This window comes from Lolium perenne, chromosome 3 (assembly GCF_019359855.2).
Source record: "Lolium perenne isolate Kyuss_39 chromosome 3, Kyuss_2.0, whole genome shotgun sequence".
In the NCBI taxonomy this organism is placed as follows: Eukaryota; Viridiplantae; Streptophyta; class Magnoliopsida; order Poales; family Poaceae; genus Lolium; species Lolium perenne.
Genome location: NC_067246.2, coordinates 29305288 through 29329460, shown reverse-complemented (window position 1 = coordinate 29329460; position 24173 = coordinate 29305288).

The following is a 24173-nucleotide window of genomic DNA, read 5'->3' as shown; positions in this document are numbered from 1 at the left end:
CAATTAATATTTGGATCAAACAATTAGAATTAACCACAAACTCAATCAAATACCAAACTGGATTCATGGCCTGGAAGTGAAAAACATGAATAAGGGGAGATGATTACCGGCCCAGAAACGATCCAAATGAGAAGATCATGGCGTTCACATGGCCAGCATCAACCATCAGATCTCCACACGCATCTACAAATACTACACCCAGACCCATTCTCAGTACATGTTCCCAGGGATCTGACAAAAGAAAGGGGCAAAACACATGAGAGGGAATCAAAACCGGCAACTAAAGTGGTACAAAGCTACATACTGAAATCAAGAACATGAGAAGCTCCTGGTCTAGATGGTTTCCCGGCAGATTTTTATCAAAAATTTTGGGAAGTAATAAAAGATGATTTGATGGCGCTGTTCTCTCAGTTTAGTAAGGGGGAATTGCCCCTCTACAAACTGAATTTTGGCGTAATCACATTACTTCCTGTCAACACCCGGATTTTTAAGTCCGAATGCCTATTATGTCATACATCGCAATCCCAGGAATATTGTTGTTGCGAGGCATAATAGTTAAGTATCACAGTCATCATTCATTACAAACCATAAGTCTTACAAATTGGAATCACCTGATCCATATTACACGAATAGTTGATCTATTGATCAACAAACAAACACAAGTTCATAGTTCAACATAGCGGAAGCGTAAGATACAAGGACTCTCTAGTCCACAGGCCAACGCTTGACGTCGGAAGGCGCTTAGTTGTCGTAGGCGTCCTGCTGGTCATCTCCTTGGTCGTCTTCATACTCTGGCCATTTGAATAGCCAGGGACAAAGCCGTGAGTACGTTGAGTACTCGCAAAGTAATACTAATGTAAGTGCTAGACATTCTAGTAGGGTTTGCTAAGCTCTAGTTTATTTGCATAAAGCTAGTTTTAGTTCACAAAGTTTTGAGAAAAAGCTTACTCCAGTGCTAACTAACTCAAGTGGGAACATTAGTGTCATTCCCACCATTCAAGTGGTGATTTCAAATCAATCCACCACAAGTCATTTCACCATCACCTTTCAACATCATTTTCAAAGATATGACATCGGAAACTGTATGGCCTTTCCAACCGTCCGTAACCGTGGACGCGGCTATTCGAATAGGTTTACACTCTGCAGAGGTTGCACACTTTTGCCACAACATTTGATTTCATCCGTCGGGATTTCCCCGAATAATCGTAACACAGTACGCGGATCATCAACCATAACCTTTCACTTACGAATCCTAGTATGAGCACCTCTCCCCATGAGCTTGGCCTCCCAGTGAAGACCGGTCAGCACTGGGAATCGCACAGGCTTGGGCCGGACATTCACCTCATTTCGCATCATATCGTATCGTTTCTTTTGTGGTAGAGGCAGCTTTCGGCATAACCCCGATGACGCTTGTTTAGAGGGAACCCATACTAAGACGCATAAACTTCCAGTTAAGCCCTACCCATAATCAGGTATTGTGGGGGTACTTAATAATTGGAAAGGTATCGCATTCAAACCAACATCATGTTTTATCAAAAATCACCATCTTCTCTTGGTCATATTCACCTTCAAAAATCATTCAATGGAATGCATCTTCATTCCAAGGTTTCAAAATCTTTTCAAAAATCACAAGATTCCCATCTAGAGTAGTCAAGTTTTAGTTCATTAGCACTAGCTCTAATTCATGAGGGGTGCTACCTTGCTTTGCTTGGAAGAGACTAACTCACTACTCTAATAACTAACTTGTATTTTGACCAAAGTTAACTATAAAAGTAAATCATTTAGAAAACAAGTAAAAACTTGGGATGGGTTCACATAAGAAAAGATAAGAAACATGGTGCCTTGCCCCAAGGGGCTTTGCACTTGGCAAGAATAAAAGCTTGCATAGTATTTTAGCTTGCCTTGGTAGTTCTCAAACTGTTCCTCCTCCTCCTCCTGGTAGCAACCTTCTTCTTCGGCGTACTCTCCGGTGCTACCGTCTAAATGTGAATACGAGTATAATTACTCACTAATTCAATGGCTATTCCACACATCACAAATAAACACACAAACTACCCTATGCACACACATAAATAAACTAGGGTGCATGGGTTGTGGGATTTAAATAGGATTTGTATTCCACATGTAAATGATAGTTTCCATAGGGTTCTTGAGAAATAATTTCCTCTCATTGAAATCTTCTTAAGATTTAATTTCCCCACAATCATGGATGAACTCATCTTGACCTAAGTCAAATGTTCATCATCATCATCATTTGGGAAAATGATTTAAATGAGGTGAAACACCTCATACCATTTATTTTACACTACATTTGATTTAAATCTCAAGAAATTCATATAGGAGATTTTGGAACCAGGGGTCCAAACATCCCATGAATTCATGTGAGACAAGTTTAAATGAAGTATAAGACTTCACACAATTTAACTTTAATAGTTTTGGACAATATCAACTAGTTAAACTAGTCAAAATATCCATTCATTAAACCATGGCATGATCATGCAAAGTGACCCCACCATTTTATTGCATAAACAATTAGTGTAAGTCAAATGTGAGCTACTAGAGTTGGAATTAACTTAATATCTATTTTGGTTGATTTTTAAGAATTATTTGAATAGAGAAAAGTCCCTGGCTTGTTATTTTTGTCACATTAATTCTGCAAAGAATTTGACCATGAGGCCAGTGGCATGTTGTAGAGAATTTCAGTGGCTTCCCAACAATATCAAAATCACTAAATTTGGTTTAGCCAATTTGAAACTATTTAATTTCAAAGTTTGGGCAGTATTGAAAAAGGGATGTAATTGTTTAAATCAAATTTGAATAAAAGGGCCGGCGGAAAACGAAGCTGGGCCGAAAAGGTTTAAACAGGCCCAAGGCCAGCCCAGCCACGGTCCAGGTGCCGCGCGGGCTGCCCGACAGAGGGTCCCGCATGTCGGCGGCGTTTAAAACCCGAACGGTACGAGCGACGTGGCGCGTTGGATTAGAAGGCGATCCAACGGCGCACGGTCGTCGTCTTCTCCGGCGAAGCAGAGGTTCGCGGCGAGCCTAGGGGTGGGAGAGCTAACCAGGGCTCCCGCGGTGGCTGGCGATGTGCGTGATGTAGATGTGGACGACGGCGAAGCTCCCGGCACCGGCGGCAACTCCCTGGATTGGCTCCAATCGACGGCGGCGAGGTGCGGTAATCGGCGGGCTCCGATCTTCAAATTGGAGCAGCTCCGGCGACAATCGAGCGAGTGGTTGGGTGGGGGAGAAGCAGTGGAGGATGGTGAACGAGATGGTGTGCTCAGCTTCGTCCAAGGAACTTCGTATTTATAGATGGCCAAGGGTGCTGCGTGGCCGTGAAGAAGTCGACCGAGGTGCGGCGGTTCCGGCGTGGTGTTGGGCTAGGCAAGGGTGCTACGACGTTCTCCTCGTCCAGGCGAATCTGTAGGTGGCAATGGCGCGGTCGGGCGGTGTACGTGGGCGAAGCATTGCATCCGTGTCCGCCGCGTTGGTCGCGGGATCGCGTCGTCGTTCACGGCGACGGCGGGCACGGGTCGTGGTCTTGGCCGTGTCTGGCGATGTCCAGGTGGCGAGTGCGTGCTCAACGGCTGGTCAGCGAGGCCAGGGCGAGCGTGAGGTGATGGCGCGGCGCGTGGCCAGTGCGTGTCCGCGGTGTGCACACGCGCGACGCGCGCGGCGTCCGTGGCGAGTTTGGGCGCGCGTGTTCCGGGCGTTGTCGACGTCTTCGTCGACCAGGGCGGAGCTGGGCGAGGCTAGGCGGTGTGGTGGCGTCTTTGTGGCGAGGGGGCCAGGGTTGGCGAGCAAGGGAGAGAGAGGGAGGTTGTCGAGCTCGGCGACATGGCCGGCATGGCCATGTCCTAGCTTCTCTCCTCCTCTCCTTAGCTCCACTATGTTGCCTTGAGGGTTTAAGGGGACCAGGGAACAATGTAGTATAGCTTTGGTTTAGATTAGGTGATGTAGATCACTATTTGCAATAGTTGCAAATAGTGCCCAATTTTGGAAATTCACAAAAATGTCCAAATTTGAAATAATTCAAATGGTGAACCTTTTTGAAATGTGAGTGTTGGGATAAGTTGTAATTGACCAGAGATGAATTGAGGTGGTGGTGGAAAAATTAGATTTCAAAATTTGGCCAAAATGGCTAAGTGGAGATTGTTGATCTTATTATAAAGTTGCAACTTTGGATGAGCATAGCTAGTGATCAAAGATGAATTTGGCAGGGTGGTCTTCATCAAAGTTGTTCACCTTGATGTTGACTTTGAAAAGGTGCAAGGAGTTAGCAAGAATGGATTTGAGAAAATTGAGTTGCAGGGGCTCAAAGTGGGGATCAGACTAAAATTGGCAGATTTGGCCATCATCACATGTGAGTGGGAAAAGTGTTGGAAATCATTTGAATTGTGAACCCTTGATTCCAAAAGTTGTAATAAGTGTTTAACAACATTATTCAACTAATGGTGAAGACCAAATAGGTCTAGGGTCAAAATTTATAAAAAGGCCATAGGGCATATGTGAGGGTTTTTAGGGTTTTTCAAATATTGGAATTTCTTCCTCTTTGATTTATTTGGTTGGTGATCCTCATATGATCACTCTAGGGTTTTAGAGCATATAAAAAAAAAGTATCGCACAACAAGCAACTTAATAAGAGATAAAGTGCATAAGTACATATTCAATACCACAATAGTTTTTAAGCTATTTGTCCCATGAGCTATATATTGTAAAGGTGAATGATGGAATTTTAAAGGTAGCACTCAAGCAATTTAGTTTGGAATGGCGGAAAATACCATGTAGTAGGTAGGTATGGTGGACACAATTGGCATAGTGGTTGGCTCAAGTATTTTGGATGCATGAGAAGTATTCCCTCTCGATACAAGGTTTAGGCTAGCAAGGCTTATTTGGAACAAACACAAGGATGAACCGGTGCAGCAAAACTCACATAAAAGACATATTGTAAACATTATAAGACTCTACACCATCTTCCTTGTTGTTCAAACTCAATACTAGAAATTATCTAGACTTTAGAGAAACCAAATATGCAAACCAAATTTTAGCATGCTCTATGTATTTCTTCATTAATGGGTGCAAAGCATATGATGCAAGAGCTTAAACATGAGCACAACAATTGCCAAATATCACATTACCCAAGACATTTATAGCAATTTACTACATGTATCATTTTCCAATTCCAACCATATAACAATTTAACGAAGAAGAAACTTCGCCATGAATACTATGAGTAGAAACTAAGGACATACTTGTCCATATGCTACAGCGGAGCGTGTCTCTCTCCCATAAAGTGAATGCTAGGATCCATTTTATTCAAACAAAACAAAAACAAAAACAAACCGACGCTCCAAGCAAAGCACATAAGATGTGATGGAATAAAAATATAGTTTCAGGGGAGGAACCTGATAATGTTGTCGATGAAGAAGGGGATGCCTTGGGCATCCCCAAGCTTAGACGCTTGAGTCTTCTTAGAATATGTAGGGGTGAACCACCGGGGCATCCCCAAGCTTAGAGCTTTCACTCTCCTTGATCATGTTGCATCATACTCCTCTCTTGATCCTTGAAAACTTCCTCCACACCAAACTCGAAACAACTCATTAGAGGGTTAGTGCACAATAAAAATTAACATGTTCACAGGTGACACAATCATTCTTAAGACTTCCGGACATTGCATAATGCTACTGGACATTAATGGATCAAAGAAATTCATCCAACATAGCAAAAGAGGCAATGCGAAATAAAAGGCAGAATATATAAAACAGAACAGTTCGTATTGACGAATTTTAAAATGGCACCAGACTTGCTCAAATGAAAATGCCCAAATTGAATGAAAGTTGCGTACATATCTGAGGATCACTCACGTAAATTGGCATAATTTTCTGAGTTACCTACAGAGAATTTTGCCCAGATTCGTGACAGCAAAGAAATCTGTTTCTGCGCAGTAATCCAAATCTAGTATGAACTTTTCTATCAACGACTTTACTTGGCACAACAAAACACTAAACTAAGATAAGGAGAGGTTGCTACAGTAGTAAACAACTTCAAAGACATAAAATAAAAACAAAGTACTGTAGGTAAAAACATGGGTTATCTCCCAAGAAGTTCTTTCTTTATAGCCATTAAGATGGGCTCAGCAATTTTAATGATGCACTCGCAAGAAATAGTATTTGAAGCAAAAGAGAACATCAAGAGGCAAATTCAAAACACATTTAAGTCTACAATGCTTCCTATGAAAAGGAACCTTGTACACAATTAAATTCATGAAGAGCAAAATGACAAGATCAGGAAGATAAAACAAGTGTAGCTTCAAAAATTTCAGCACATAGAGAGGCATTTTAGTAACATGAAAATTTCTACAACCATATTTTCCTCTCTCATAATAATTTTCAGAGGCATCATGAACAAACTCAACAATATAAGTATCACATAAAGCATTCTTATTCACATGCATAAAAGTATCATTACTCTCCACATAAGCATAATCAATTTTATTAGTTGTAGTGGGAGCAAATTCAACAAAGTAGCTATCATTATTATTCTCATTATCAAATATAGGAGGCATATTGTAATCATAATCAAATTTATCCTCCATAACAGGCGGTACTAAAATACCAATATCATTATCATAAATAGGAAGCAAAGTTTCATCAAAGTAAATTTTCTCCTCAATGCTTGGGGGAATAAAAAGATCATGAAAACCAGCTTCCCCAAGCTTAGAACTTTCTATATTATTATCAACAATGGTGTTCAAAGCGTTCATACTAATATTACTACCAGCATGCAAATAAGATCCCATAGGTTTTTTAATTTTCGCATCAAACAATCCATGTTTTAAATCAGGAAATAGAATAAGAAGATCATTCTTGTCCATTATGCCAAACTAGTGTAATAAAAACATGCATGATATTATAAAGTAAAACAAGTAACTAATTTTTTGTATTTTTAATATAGAGTGCAAGACAGTAAATAAAGTAAAACTAACAACTAATTTTTTTGTGTTTTTGATATAGAGTGCAAACAAGATAGTAAATAAAGTAAAACTAGCAACTAATTTTTTTGTATTTTGATATAGTGCAGCAAACAAAGTAGTAAATAAAAGTAAGCAAGACAAAAACAAAGTAAAGAGATTGGATTGTGGAGACTCCCCTTGCAGCGTGTCTTGATCTCCCCGGCAACGGCGCCAGAAAAAAGCTGCTTGATACGCGTTCAGCACGCGTCCGTTGGGAACCCCAAGAGGAAGGTGTGATGCGTACAGCGGCAAGTTTCCCTCAGTATGAAACCAAGGTTATCGAACCAGTAGGAGCCAAGAAGCACGTTGAAGGTTGATGGCAGCGGGATGTAGTGCGGCGCAACACCAGAGATTCCGGCGCCAACGTGGAACCTGCACAACACAACCAAAGTACTTTGCCCCAACGAAACAGTGAGGTTGTCAATCTCACCGGCTTGCTGTAACAAAGGATTAACCGTATTGTGTGGAAGATGATTGTTTGCAGAAAACAGTAGAACAAGTATTGCAGTAGATTGTATTTCAGTAAAGAGAATTGGACCGGGGTCCACAGTTCACTAGAGGTGTCTCTCCCAGAAGATAAACAGCATGTTGGGTGAACAAATTACAGTTGGGCAATTGACAAATAAAGAGGGCATGACCATGCACATACATATCATGATGAGTATAGTGAGATTTAATTGGGCATTACGACAAAGTACATAGACCGCCATCCAACTGCATCTATGCCTAAAAAGTCCACCTTCAAAGTTATCATCCGAACCCCTCCGATTAAGTTGCAAAGCAACAGACAATTGCATTAAGTATGGTGCGTAATGTAATCAACAACTACATCCTTAGACATCGCATCAATGTTTTATCCCTAGTCGCAACAGCACAACACAACCATAGAACTTTCTCACATCGTCCCAGTGTCAATGCAGGCATGAACCCACTATCGAGCATAAATACTCCCTCTTGGAGTTACAAGCATCTACTTGGCCAGAGCATCTACTAGTAACGGAGAGCATGCAAGATCATAAACAACACATAGATATAATTTTGATAATCAACATAACAAGTATTCTCTATTCATCGGATCCCAACAAACGCAACATATAGAATTATAGATAGATGATCTTGATCATGTTAGGCAGCTCACAAGATCCAACAATGAAGCACAATGGGGAGAAGACAACCATCTAGCTACTGCTATGGACCCATAGTCCAGGGGTAGACTACTCACACATCACTCCGGAGGCGACCATGGCGGCGTAGAGTCCTCCGGGAGATGAATCCCCTCTCCGGCAGGGTGCTGGAGGCGATCTCCTGGATCCCCCGAGATGGGATCGGCCGCGGCGGCGTCTCAGTAAGGTTTTCCGTATCGTGGCTCTCGGTACTGGGGGTTTCGCAACGGAGGCTATAAGTAGGCGGAAGGGCAGGTCAAGAGGCGGCACGAGGGCCCCACACCACAGGGCCGCGCGGCCAAGGGGGGGCCGCGCCGCCCTAGGGTGTGGCCCCCTCGTGGCCCCTCTTCGTCTCCTCTTCGGACTTCTGGAAGCTTCGTGGCAAAATAGGACCCTGGGCGTTGATTTCGTCCAATTCCGAGAATATTTCGTTACTAGGATTTCTGAAACCAAAAACAGCAGAAAACAACAACTGGCACTTCGGCATCTTGTTAATAGGTTAGTTCCAGAAAATGCACGAATATGACATAAAGTGTGCATAAAACATGTAGATAACATCAATAATGTGGCATGGGACATAAGAAATTATCGATACGTCGGAGACGTATCAGCCACCCCCTTTAACCCGTTTGGTGAAAAGGGTGGAATCGACCGTACCCATGCAAAACCCATCATGTAGTAAGAAATCCCTAAGGAACTCATACCAAGCACGTGGAGCTTGCTTGAGACCGTAGAGTGCCTTATGGAGTAAATACACGTGGTTGGGTCGGCATGGGTCTTAGAAACCCGGGGGTTTAGCCACATATGCGGTTTCTTTTAGGGGACCATTCAAAAATGCACTTTTCACATCCATTTGATATAGTTTGAAATTGTGTAAGGATGCAAAATCAAGCAAAAGACGAATAGCTTCAAGACGGGCTACAGGCGCAAAGGTATCCTCAAAATCCATACCTTCTATTTGGGCAAACCCTTGCGCCACTAACCTTGCTTTGTTTCGGATGACAATGCCATTCTCATCTTGCTTGTTCTTGAATACACATTTGGTCCCAATCACATTGATGCGATGATCCTTGGATCTCTCAACTAGAGACCATACTTCATTACGAGTGAAACACTCCAATTCTTCTTGCATGGAAATTACCCAATCCGGATCAACGAAGGCTTCATGTACCTTGAGTGGTTCAAAACTAGACACAAAAGCATGGTGTTGACAATAAGTGATAAGTAATGCATGGTGTCTACGAGTTACCACTCCTTTTGAGATGCTACCAAGGACTTGATCTACTTTCATGTCACTTGCCCTTGTAGCGGCCTTGATCTTCCGAATGGTTCCTTCATGATCAATGAACTCATCTTGCTAGTACTTGATCATGAGGGACCACTTGAGCTTGATCATGAGTTGAGGATGTCTCTTGATCATCATCATGGTCTTGTTTAGTGGAATGAGGACTTTCTTCTTGTTCTTCGGAATGTGACTCATCTTGAGTGGAGGATGGTTCTTGAGTTGCACTTGATGGTTCAGCTTGAGTTGAGATAGGCTCCACTTGAGCCGTGCTTGATACTTTTACTCCATCACTTCGATCATCAGTATGAACTTCTGTGGGCCGGATGTGTCCAATGCCCATAAGCTTGATGGCATTAGAAGGATCATCATCATTACCTGCAACACATGGAACAACTTGCTCCACTTGGGAGCCATTATCCTCCAAGAACACCACGTCACAAGATACTTCAATAGCCCCAGTGGACTTGTTGTAGTATCTATAGGCATGGGAGTTCTCCGCATATCCAACAAATGTGCCCTCAATGGTTCTATTTTCAAATTTACCGAGCTTTCCTTTGTTGTTCTTAACAAGACATTTACATCTAAAGACACGAATGTACATGACGTTAGGCTTGTTACCTGTGAGAAGCTCGTATGGAGTTTTGTTGTGGAGGGGGCGGAGGAAGAGCCGGTTGGAGTAGTGGACAGCCGTAGAGATGGCTTCTCCCCAAAAGTTGTGGGGTGAGTTGAATTCACTCAACATGGTTCTTGTCATCTCAATGATAGTCCGGTTCTTCCTTTCAACAAAACCATTTTGTTGAGGGGTGTATGGCGCCGAAAACTCATGCTTGATGCCCTCATCATAAAAAACTCTTGCATGGTGTAGTTCTTGAACTCGGTGCCATTGTCGGTCCTAATCGCCTTGATCTCGGATTCATACATCCGTTGAGCTTTCTTGGCGAAGGTGATGAACTCTCTATGAGTCTCATACTTAGACTTAAGGAGAAAGACCCAAGAGTATCTTGAGTAATCATCAACAATGACAAGTCCATACTTGCTTCCACCAAGAGTATCATAATGTGATGGCCCAAAGAGATCCAAATGAAGGAGCTCCAGAGGCCTAGATGTGGTGACGATGCTCTTGATAGGATGACTCTTCTTGAGTTGTTTTCCGGCTACACATGCACTGCATACACGATCTTTCTCAAAAGAAATGCCGGTTAGTCCAACAATGTGCTCACCCTTTAGGAGTTGTTTAAGATTTCTCATGTTGACATGACCAAGGCGGCGATGCCACAACCAACCTTCGTCATGCTTGGCCGCCATTAGACATGTGGAGGGAGAGGAGCTCTCTGTCGAGAGGTAAACCACGTAAAGGTTGTTCTCCACATATCCAACAAGGACCAATTTGAGATTGTCACTCCTAAAGACTTTCACACAATAATTAGTAAAATATGAATTGTAACTGATGACCCACAAGTATAGGGGATCACAACAGTCTTCGAGGGAAGTAAAACCCAATTTATTGATTCGACACAAGGGGAGCCAAAGAATATTTGTAAGCCTTAACAGCGGAGTTGTCAATTCAGCTGCACCTGGAAATAGACTTGCACGCAAGAGTTTATCAGTAGCAACAGTTTTATAGCGAGATAGTGAAATATAAGCAGCAGTGTAACAAAGACAGCAGTAGTGATTATAGTAAACAGCAGGATTAAAATACTGTAGGCACAGGGATGGATGAACGGGCGCTGCATGGATAAGAGAACTCATGTAAAAATCAAGGCAGGGCATTTGCAGATAATAATAAAACGGTATCCAAGTACTAAACAACCATAGGCATGTGTTCCGTATATAGTCGTACGTGCTCGCAATGAGAAACTTGCACAACATCTTTTGTCCTACCAGCCGGTGGCAGCCGGGCCTCTAGGGAAACTACTGGTAATTAAGGTACTCCTTTTAATAGAGTACCAGAGCAAAGCATTAACACTCCATGAACACATGTGATCCTCATATCACAGCCTTCCCCTCCGGTTGTCCCAATTTCTGTCACTTTGGGGCCTCGGGTTCCGGACAGCAATATGTGTATACAACTTGCAGATAAGATCATAAAACAATGAATATCATCATGAATCAATAGCATGTTCAGATCTGAAATCATGGCACTCGGGCCCTAGTGACAAGCATTAAGCATAACAAGTTGCAACAATATCATAAAAGTACCAACAACGGGTACTAGGCACTATGCCCTAACAATCTTATGACTATTACATGATCAATCTCATCCAATTCCTACCATCCCCTTCAGCCTACAGCGGGGGAATTACTCACACATGGATGGGGGAAGCATGGATGGTCGATGGAGAGGCGTCGGTGGTGATGATGGCAATGATCTCCTCCAATTCCCCATCCCGGCAGGGTGCCAGAACGGAGTTTCTGGTCCCGAGACGGAGTTTCGCGATGGCGGCGGAGTTCTGGATGTCTTCTGGAAATATGGTCGAACCCCCGTGCGTTTTTAGGTCGAAAGCCTTAAGTAGTCCAGAGGGGAGCGTCGGGGGCTGGCCGAGGCGGCCCCACCATATGGCGGCGCGCCCCCCTCCTTGGCTGCGCCGGCCTATGGTGTGGGGGCCGTGGGCCTCCCCCTGGCCTGCCCTTCTGGCTCCGTGAGTCTTCTGGGAAAATAGGCACTTCGCAATTATTTCCGGGGATTTTCCTGAAAGTTGAGTTTCTGCACAAAAATAAGACACCAGGGCAATTCTGCTGAAAACAGCGTTAGTCCATGTTAGTTGTATCCAAAATACACAAATTAGAGGCAAAACAATAGCAAAAGTGTTCGGGAAAGTAGATACGTTTTGGACGTATCAACTCCCCCAAGCTTAGCTTATTGCTTGTCCTCAAGCAATTCAGTTAACAACTGAGTGCGATAAAAGAACTTTCACGAACACATTTGCTCATATGATGTAAATATTCTCATGATATGGACGAGTACTTAGGCAATTCATAATAAGATACATGCAAATAAAGTCATCTAATAGTTATGGCAATCATGAAAAAGATACCAACAAACTAATAATAAGCATCATGAATCATATCTATCAGCAGGATTGCAATGTTCATAAAGAGATATGATAAAGTGGTATCTCGCTTGCCCGTATTTTTACAGCAAAACATAAATGCCCAGGCACCTCTGAATTTCATGGAAAGACTAGAAGTAAAGATTATCAAAGATAAAAGCATCAAAGTTATACCACAGCTAATCATATTTTGGGACAAGCATATTATACTAAGAATGACGGTTATGCTCTCAAGAAGGTGCTCAAAGGAAGGATGGTGACTCAACATAAAAGTAAAAGATTGACCCTTCACAGAGGGAAGCAGGGATTAACATGTGCTAGAGCTTTTCATTTTTCTAAAGACAGAAGTAAAATTGTTTTGAGAGGTGTTTGTTGTTGTCAACGAATGGTAGTGGGCACTCTAACTACCTTATCAACCAGACTTTCAAGAGCGGCTCCCATGAAGGACGTTATCTCTACCAACAAGGTAGATCATCCCTCTTCTCTTTTGTTTACACATGTATTTTAGTTTCATTACGGATGACACTCCCCCCAACCTTTGCTTACACAAGCCATGGATAACCGAATCCTCGGGTGCCTTCCAAAATTCTCATACCATGGAGGAGTGTCTATTTGCAAATTAAGTTGCTTACTGATAAATCAGGGCAAAACATGTGAAGAGAATTATCAGTGAAAGTTAATTAATTGGGGCTGGGCACCCCGTTGCCAGCTCTTTTTGCAAAATTATTCGATAAGCAGATATGCCACTAGTCCATTGGTGAAAGTCCGTCAGGAGTAAATGACAAGGTTGAAAGATAAAACACCACATACTTCCTCATGAGCTATAAAACATTAACACAAATTGAGAAGTACTTTGAAGGTTTAAAGGTAGCACATGAGAATTTACTTGGAATGGTTTGAAATGCCATGCATAGGTATTTATGGTGGACACTTTGGAATAACTTGGTTTTCAGGGGTTTGGAAGCACGAGCAGCATTCCCGCTCAGTACAAGTGAAGGCTAGCAATAGACTGGGAAGCGACAATCAAGAGAGCAATAACTATCATAATCATGCTTGCGACAAAATAAAATTAACGGAGGCATAAAAGTGATACAAGAACTCTGAAGCAAAGTAAATCATCGAGGCTTAATTGACTTTTTGTTTAGTCATATGCAAGCGTGAGCATGTGCCATGTCGATTCAAATGAATTATTCAGAGGAGGATACCACAATGTCATACCTATCTATGAATAAAACAATGCAAGCAAATATTTATGACATGCTACTCATATTAATAAATTGGAGCTAAACATGAGAGATCATGAACTACTAGACTTTCATTAAATGACATATACCTCACATGAACAAACTAAGCATGCTCACATGGATGAGTATATGTACAAAAATGAAAACAAATAGAGTTCATACCAGCCTCTCACCACAGTCAAATTGTCGTAGATCGTCATTATTGCCTTTCACTTGTGTAGCTTGAATAATATGAAATGAAAACCAAGCTCCAACCACCGGAGACCGCTGAACTCCATAGTGAACTTTACAAAACCAAATAAGAACAACAAATATTTTTGGTGTTTTCGAATTGGAAACAAGAACAAGAGGAAACAAGCAATCAAAGCAAAAAAAAATGGGTTTTCTCATAGCAAACCAACGATAGTAAATAAAGCAAAATAGGAACAAGAAACCAAACAAACAAGTAATGAAGAGAAACAACAGAAATATTTTTGGTCTTTTTGTGTTTTAGAAAAGAAACCAAGCAAAAACAAGAGAAGGAAAACTAAAAGAATCTCAGAAAAGCAAAGTGGCAGAAATCTGCCAAAACTTGACAGCAGTATAGTAATCAATTTTTACGAAAATCTTCTGATGTTCAACTCGAAAAGTGCTCAACTAATGAAAGTTAGATAATAACCTGGGGAACATGCACAAAACTTTGCAGCTCAAAATAAGTTCTGGCTACGCACAGGATTTTTTTCAGTATCAGTTCAGAATCTGTTTTTTTAGACAGCACTTCCCCAAATATCATCTTCCTCATATTAGAGGCAACCATAAGAAGCGAAACAAGTATATACACATATCCGGCAATTGTAATATGCAATGAATGAGTGATGCCGGCATACCTCCCCCAAGCTTAGGCTTTTGGCCTAAGTGGAGGTCAATCCCACGGTGCCCATGAAGTGGCGCCTCCATAATATGATGAAGGAGGATCATGTCCTTGGTACGAACGGGAGAACGCACCAGGATATGTGACATTGTACCCAACAGAGGGCCCGGCTTCCTCGGAGTCGTGCTGCTGGTGAAATCCACGTATCCTCAGCTGCTCATCCACCTCCTCCTTGGAGCACGACCACGGTCTCCTGCGAACACTGAACAAATCGGTCTGTGGCAAGGGGATTTCCCTCTCATCCCCGTCAATAAACAACATTATATAAACAATATTTTCTAAGTTGGAGTCAGTTGTGACAAATTGGTGACTGATGTCTACGGGTGCTTCTATTCTTGTAGACAGTGTTGGCCTCCAAGAGCAGAGGTTTGTAGAACAGCAGCAAGTTTCCCTTAAGTGGATCACCCAAGGTTTATCGAACTCAGGGAGGAAGAGGTCAAAGATATCCCTCTCATGCAACCCTGCAATCACAAAGCAAGAAGTCTCTTGTGTCCCCAACACACCTAATAGGTGCACTAGTTCGGCGAAGAGATAGTGAAATACAAGTGGTATGAATGAATATGAGCAGTAGTAACGGCGCCAGAAAAGTGCTTGTCAGCGTGCGATTGATGGTAGTAATATTGCAGGAAGTAAAGATGCAGTAAAACAGTAAACAAGCGATGATTGCAGTATTTGGAAACAAGGCCTAGGGATCATACTTTCACTAGTGGACACTCTCAACATTGATCACATAATAAATAAGTTCTCTTCCTTTGTGCTACATATACTCTTGTTTGATAATGAACACCATTTGTTGTGTAGGGCTACAAGAGCTCCCTCAAGCCGGAGTTAACAAGCGCCACAACATTCGGCGTTCATATTTAAGTAACCTTTAGAGCATAATAGATCTTTGCAAATTAAACCGAGTACTAACATAGCATGCACACTGTCACCATCACACTATGAAGGGGGAATAAATCACATCAATACTATCATAGTAATAATTAACTCCATAACCTACAAGAGATTATGATCATAACCTACGCCAAGTACTACACGATGCACACACTGTCACCATTACACCGTGAAGGAGGAATAGACTACTTTAATAACATCACAAGAGTAGCACATATACTAATAGTGATACAAAGCTCATATGAATCTCAATCATGTAAGGAAGCTCATGAGATCATTGTATTGAAGTACATAGGAGAGAGATTAACCACATAGCTACCGGTACAGCCCTTATCCTCGAGGGAGAACTACTCCCTCCTCATGGGAGACAACAGCATTGATGAAGATGGCGGTGGTGTCGATGGAGGAGCCTTCCGGGGGCACTTCCCCGTCCCGGCGGCGTGCCGGAACAGAGACTCCTGTCCCCCAGATCTTGGCTTCGCGATGGCGGCGGCTCTGGAAGGTTTCTCGTACCGTGGCTTTTCCGTATCGTGGCTCTCGGTACTGGGGGTTTCGCGACGAAGACTTTAAGTAGGCGGAAGGGCAGATCAGGGGGCCACACGAGGGCCCCACACAACAGGCCGGCGTGGCCAAGGCCCAGGCCGCGCCGCCCTAGTGTGTGGCCACCTCGTGGCCCCACTTCGTTTCCTCTTCGGACTTCTGGAAGCTTCGTGGAAAAATAGGACCCTGGGCGTTGATTTCGTCCAATTCCGAGAATATTTCCTTACTAGGATTTCTGAAACCAAAAACAGCAGAAAACAAAGAATCGGCTCTTCGGCATCTCGTCAATAGGTTAGTGCCGGAAAATGCATAATAATGACATATAATGTGTATAAAACATGTGAGTATCATCATAAAAGTAGCATGGAACATAAGAAATTATAGATACGTTTGGGACGTATCAAGCATCCCCAAGCTTAGTTCCTACTCTCCCTCGAGTAGGTAAACGATAACAAAGATAATTTCTGAAGTGACATGCTATCATAATCTTGATCATACTATTGTAAGCATATGAGATGAATGCAGCGATTCGAAGCAATGATGAAGATAATGAGTAAACAAGTGAATCATATAACAAAGTGTTGCGGTCAGAAACCCACCGGCGGGCAGCGACGGGCAACACAGTAGAGCCGGGAACAACTTAGGGCTGCGGCTGGCCCTGGTCCCTCCGAGCGACGGCCCGCAAAGCCTCTGGTACACACGTCCGATGCTGGTGCAAGGGCGTGCCACCTGACCTATACCTGGTCAGGAAGGTGATGGAGATGCCTCGCTTAGTTTCCTGCATGGCATACACGTAAACATTAAATACGAGCCTTGATCGGCTCTCAGGTTATCCTGTGAATCGGCTCAAAGAGCCGATCCACCCATGATTCGTACGAGGTGCACGAATATATGGTGGTCCTGCTTGATCAAGATAAAGCTAAAACGATCTACGACGATCTGGGGTTTTCACCGCATAATCGGATCATCCTACTCACGATTGGGCCTCGCGGCCACGCACGGTGATCGTAAGCCGATCCTAGACAAGGCCTAAAAACCAACACGAGGTTGATCCCCGGAACATCCTGTCTAGGACTAGCAAACGACACCCTACGTGCCGCTGGATCCTCCAACCCTTTGTAAGGCCTAACTATTGCAGATATTAAACTAATCCTTGAAGAACAAGGAGCAACCGTAACGGATCGGATCTACTAAATAAAGATCAAGCGGGGTGCCGCCCCTACACCTAAGATAGGTGTAAGGGCAGCTAGATGTATAAGGGTTGCACTACGACAGCATATGGTACGAAGAACAATGCTAACCCTAACACATCTAAGATAACTACGTTGCTCGCCATCAACAAGGCTTCAGTACGAGCAACGCATGAACAACAAGATAAACTTATGCTGCCTAGATCGCAAGATGCGATCTAGGCAGCATGATGCTTACCGGTAGAAACCCTCGAGACGAAGGAGTTGGCGATGCACCGAGATTGATTTGGGGTGAATGTTGGTTGTTATTTATTTCATAAACCCTAGATACATATTTATAGGGACTTTATAATTTAGGCGTGCACCTAACCGTGCACGGGTTAAACTCTATCTTTTAATCTAAGATGCGATCTACTATATTACAGATACACGGGCAATCATAGCCCAAACTTTGCATATAAGGCCGATTCACATATATTCTTCCGTATATAATCTTCAAGCCTATCTTGATCGCGGCCCACCTCTGACTCGGTCAAATCCTGGTGATAACACATGCCCCCCTGGTTTTGGAATTGATAATTCCAAAATCACTCTGCTTCTCTTCGTCGGGTCATGTCGCGGCAGAACCATCGCAGTATCCTTCATCATGATGCCTTGCCTTCTCAACTTCTCTGCACGATTTGACACTGTAGTTCCTTTTTCGTGGTAGGCGGCTTCATTGTGTGCACTGCCTCCTGACTTTTTAGGCCGATCTCAATTCCGCGTTCATGAACCAAGAAGCCCAAGAATTGACCGGCCGTCACTCCAAATGCACACTTCTTTGGATTCATCCTTAGTCCGAATTTCCTAGTTCGGTCCCGGATGCGTCGTAAATCCTCCAAGTGTCCCTCTACGGAGACAGACTTGACCACCACGTCGTCAATGTAGATCTCAACCAGTTTGCCGATCAGATCATGAAATATGTAGTTCATGGCTCTTTGATACGTTGCACCGGCGTTCTTCAGTCCAAATGTCATGACTACATATTCAAACAAGCCCACTGAACCTGGTACTCTGAATGCAGTCTTGTGTATATCTTCTGGATATTGTCAACATAAAGTAATATAACAAGTGCAATATGCAAGTATGTAGGAATCAATGCACAGTTAACACAAGTGTTTGCTTTTTTAGATAGAAGGAAATGTGTAAACTGACTCAACAATAAAAGTAGAAGAAAGGCCCTTCGCAGAGGGAAGCATGGATTGCTATATTTGTGCTAGAGCTTTTATTTTGAAAATAAGAAACAACTTTGTCAACGGTAGTAATAAAGCATATGAGTTATGTAAATTATATCCTACAAGTTGCAAGCCTCATGCATAGTATACCAATAGTGCCCGCACCTTGTCCTAATTAGCTTGGATTTACATGGATTATCATAGCATAGCATACGTTTTAACCAAGTGTCACAAAGGGGTACCTCTATGCCTTTGTACAAAGGTCTAAGGAGAAAGCTCGCATTGGATTTCTCGCTTTTGATTATTCTCAACTTAGACATCCATACCGGGACAACATAGACAACAGATAGTGGACTCCTCTTTAATGCATAAGCATTCAACAATAGATAAAATTCTCATAAGAGATTGAGGTTTGTTGTCCAAACTGAAACTTCCACCATGGATCATGGCTTTAGTTAGCGGCCCAATGTTCTTCTCTAACAATATGCATACTCAAACCATTTGATCATGATAAATCACCCTTACTTCAGACAAGACGAACATGCATAGCAACTCACATGATATTCAACAAAGAAATAGTTGATGGCGTCCCCAGGAACATGGTTATCGCCCAACAAGCAACTTAATAAGAAATAATATGCATAAGTACATATTCAATACCACAATAGGTTTTAAGCTATTTGTCCCATGAGCTATATATTGCAAAGATAAAGAATAGAAATTTCAAAGGTAGCACTCAAGCAATTTACTTTGGAATGGCGGAGAAATACCATGCAGTAGGTAGGTATGGTGGACACAAGTGGCATAGTGTTTGGCTCAAGGATTTTGGATGCATGAGAAGTATTCCCTCTCGATACAAGGTTTAGGCTAGCAAGGTTGTTTAAAGCAAACACAAGTATGAACCGGTACAGCAAAACTCACATAAAAGACATATTGAAAGCATTATAAGACTCTATACCGTCTTCATTGTTGTACCTTTTATCATTATATCGAAGCCGATCGCTTGAACCGGCCTCCTCTTTGTCCTTGCCACCAGAGTGACTGCTCTCTTCTTTGTCTTTGCCATGGCGGTAAACAGACCCTGCCATGTTGACATCGAACGAGAAGTCTAGTCGACGCCTTGCGGAGCGGCTGAGTTCTACCATATTGACGCCAGGGAACGACTGCGTGTCTACCTTCATGGCGAACTGTCCAAAGATCAGACGGCCTTGTTCTATTGCCATTTAAGTCACGGGGATGCCCCGAGCCCATTCAGCTACGGCCACCTCCTGGTCTTCCGCAGGGTCTCCGAATTCGTCCATCTCGACCAAGGTTACCGGGCGTTTGAACTGGTCTTGGTACAACTCCGGGTGACGCTGCTCATATGCTGTCAACTTCTGAGCCATTTGCGCCAGCGAGTTGTACTCTACTTGGAACACCAAATCCTTGAATGGTGCTGCAAGGCCATGTACTGCCAGCTCGACTGCTTCTTTCTCAGTTATACGAGCCGAATAACATCGGTTCTTCACAATCCTAAAGCGCTGGATATATTCAGCCGCCGTTTCTCCACGCCTCTGCCGCACCTGGGCCAGATCGGCAATGCCAGCTTCGGTAGTTTCTGTTTGATATTGTATGTAAAACTGCTCCTCCAGCTGCTTCCACGTCCGGATGGAATCTGGTGGCAATGAAGTGTACCACCCGAAAGCTGGTCCTGTGAGAGATTGCGCAAAGAATCTTACGCGTAGCTGGTCTGATGCTGAAATCTTCATGATCTCCTGGACCACGCGAACCGCGACGCGCTCAAAAGCGTTCGCCATGCTCTCAGAATGGCGGTGTACAGAATGAGCTACCATGTAGTTAACTTCCCGGCGCAGAGCTCTGGTCCGTTCTTCTGAAGGGGTGGACAGATCTACTTGGTCGAGGGCACCCTCGGCTGTAAAGCCGTTCCACTTGATGCCATGAGAACGGGTCTTCGAGAAAGAGCCGATTAGATCGGCTTCAAAGAGAGCCTTGAGCTCATCGTACTTCTTCTTGTGCTCATCAGGCAGCTCTGCGTACGTGACTGGGTCGCCAGCCATCTCAGCTGTGGATGTCGACATGGTTGCTGAAGAGTGTCCCACCGGGCGTGCCAGAATGTGTTGCGGTCAGAAACCCACCGGCGGGCAGCGACGGGCAACACAGTAGAGCCGGGAACAACTTAGGGCTGCGGCTGGCCCTGGTCCCTCCGAGCGACGGCCCGCAAAGCCTCTGGTACACACGTCCGATGCTGGTGCAAGGGCGTGCCACCTGACCTATACCTGGTCAGGAAGGTGATGGAGATGCCTCGCTTAGTTTCCTGCATGGCATACACGTAAACATTAAATACGAGCCTCGATCGGCTCTCAGGTTATCCTGTGAATCGGCTCAAAGAGCCGATCCACCCATGATTCGTACGAGGTGCATGAATATATGGTGGTCCTGCTTGATCAAGATAAAGCTAAAACGATCTACGACGATCTGGGGTTTTCACCGCATAATCGGATCATCCTACTCACGATTGGGCCTCGCGGCCACGCACGGTGATCGTAAGCCGATCCTAGACAAGGCCTAAAAACCAACACGAGGTTGATCCCCGGAACATCCTGTCTAGGACTAGCAAACGACACCCTACGTGCCGCTGGATCCTCCAACCCTTTGTAAGGCCTAACTATTGCAGATATTAAACTAATCCTTGAAGAACAAGGAGCAACCGTAACGGATCAGATCTACTAAATAAAGATCAAGCGGGGTGCCGCCCCTACACCTAAGATAGGTGTAAGGGCGGCTAGATGTATAAGGGTTGCACTACGACAGCATATGGTACGAAGAACAATGCTAACCCTAGCACATCTAAGATAACTACGTTGCTCGCCATCAACAAGGCTTTAGTACGAGCAACGCATGAACAACAAGATAAACTTATGCTGCCTAGATCGCAAGATGCGATCTAGGCAGCATGATGCTTACCGGTAGAAACCCTCGAGACGAAGGAGTTGGCGATGCGCCGAGATTGATTTGGGGTGAATGTTGGTTGTTGTTTATTTCATAAACCCTAGATACATATTTATAGTCCAGGGGACTTTCTAATTTAGGCGTGCACCTAACCGTGCACGGGTTAAACTCTATCTTTTAATCTAAGATGCGATCTACTATATTACAGATACACGGGAAATCATAGCCCAAACTTTGCATATAAGGCCGATTCACATATATTCTTCCGTATATAATCTTCAAGCCTATCTTGATCGCGGCCCACCTCTGACTCGGTCAAATCCTGGTGATAACACAAAGACTTTTCATGAATAGTACTTTCAAGACAAGCATCAATAAGACTTGCATAAGAGTTACTCTTAAAGCAATAAATTCAAAGTAAAGGCATTGAAGCAACACAAAGGAAGATATAAGTTTCAGCGGTTGCTTTCAACTTCAACATATTTATCTCATGGATAATTGTCAACACAAAGTAATATAACAAGTGCAATAGGTAAACATGTAAGAATCAATGCACACAGTTGATACAAGTGTTTGCTTCTGGGATAGAAAGAATAGGTAAACTGACTCAACAATGAAGTAAAAGATTGGCCCTTCGTAGAGGGAAGCATGGATTACTATTTTTGTGCTAGAGCTTTTCATTTTGAAAACAAGAAACAATTTTGTCAACGGTAGTAATAAAGCATATGTGTTATGTATAAGATATCCTATAAGTTGCAAGCCTCATGCATAGTATACTAATAGTGCTCGCACCTTGTCCTAATTAGCTTGGATTAACACGGATTATCATTGCATAGCATATGTTTCAACCAAGTGTCACAAAGGGGTACCTCTATGCACTTTGTACAAGGGTCTAAGGAGAAGGTTCGCATTGGATTTCTCGCTTTTGATCATTCTCAACTTAGACACCCATACCGGGACAACATAGACAACAGATAATGGACTCCTCTTTAATGCATAAGCATTCAACAACAATTAATTTTCTCATAAGAGATTGAGGTTTTGTGTCCAAACTGAAACATCCACCATGAATCATGGCTTTAGTTAGCGGCCCAATGTTCTTCTCTAACAGTATGCATACTCAAACCATTTGATCATGAAAATCTCCCTTACTTCAGACAAGACGAACATGCATAGCAACTCACATGATATTCAACAAAGGTGAAAGTTGATGGCGTCCCCAGAAACATGGTTACCGCTCAACAAGCAACTTATTAAGAAATAAGACACATAAGTACATATTCTTCACCACAATAGTTTTTAAGGCTATTTGTCCCATGAGCTATATATTGTAAAGGCAAAGAATGGAAATTTAAAGGTAGCACTCAAGTAATGTACTTTGGAATGGCGGAGAAATACCATGTGGTAGGTAGGTATGGTGGACACAAATGGCATAGTATTTGGCTCAAGGATTTGGATGCACGAGAAGAATCCCTCTCAATACAAGGCTAGGCTAGCGAGGTTGTTTGAAGCAAACTCGAGAATAAAAGGTGCAGCAAAGCTCACATATGAACATATTGTAACTATTATAAGACTTTACATTGTCTCCTTGTTGTTCAAACACCTCAACTAGAAAATATCTAGACTCTAGAGATCAATCATGCAAACCAAATTTTAACAAGCTCTATGTAGTTATTCATTAATGAGTACAAGGTACATGATGCAAGAGCTTAAACATGATCTATATGAGCACAACAATTGCCAAGTATCACATTATTCAAGACATTAAACCATTTACCACATGCGGCATTTCCCGTTTCCAACCATATAACAATGAATGAAATAGTCCAACTTTCGCAATGAACATTAAAGATAAAGCTAAGAACACATGTGTTCATACGAAACAGCGGCGCGTGTCTTTCTCCCAAACAAAGAATGCTAGGATCCGATCTTATTCAAACAAAACAAAAATAAAAACAAAAACAAACAGACGCTCTAAGCAAAGCACATAAGATGTGACGGAATAAAAATATAGTTTCACTAGAGGAACCTGATAAGTTGCCGATGAAGAAGGGATGCCTTGGGCATCCCCAAGCTTAGACGCTTGAGTCTTCTTAAAATATGCAGGGATGAACCACGGGGGCATCCCCAAGCTTTGACTTTTCACTCTTCTTGATCATATTGTATCATCCTCCTCTCTTGACCCTTGAAAACTTCCTCCACACCAAACTCAAAACAAACTCATTAGAGGGTCAGTGCATAATTCATATATTCAGAGGTGACATAATCATTCTTAACACTTCTGTATATTGCACAAAGCTACTGAAAGTTAATGGAACAAAGAAATCCATCAAACATAGTAAAACAGGCAATGCGAAACAAAAGGCAGAATCTGTCAAAATAGAACAGTCCGTAAAGACGAATTTTTAAGAGGCACCAGACTTGCTCAGATGAAAATGCCCACATTGAATGAAAGTTGCGTACATATCTGAGTATCACACATGTAAATTGGCAGATTTTTCTGAGTTACCTACAGAGAACCATACCCAAATTCGTGACAGCAAGAAATCTGTTTCTGCGCAGTAATCCAAATCTAGTATTGACTTTACTATCAAAGACTTTACTTGGCACAACAATGCAATAAAATAAAGATAAGGAGAGGTTGCTACAGTAATAACAACATCCAAGACTCAAATATAAAACAAAAGTGCTGTAGTAAAATGATGGGTTGTCTCCCATAAGC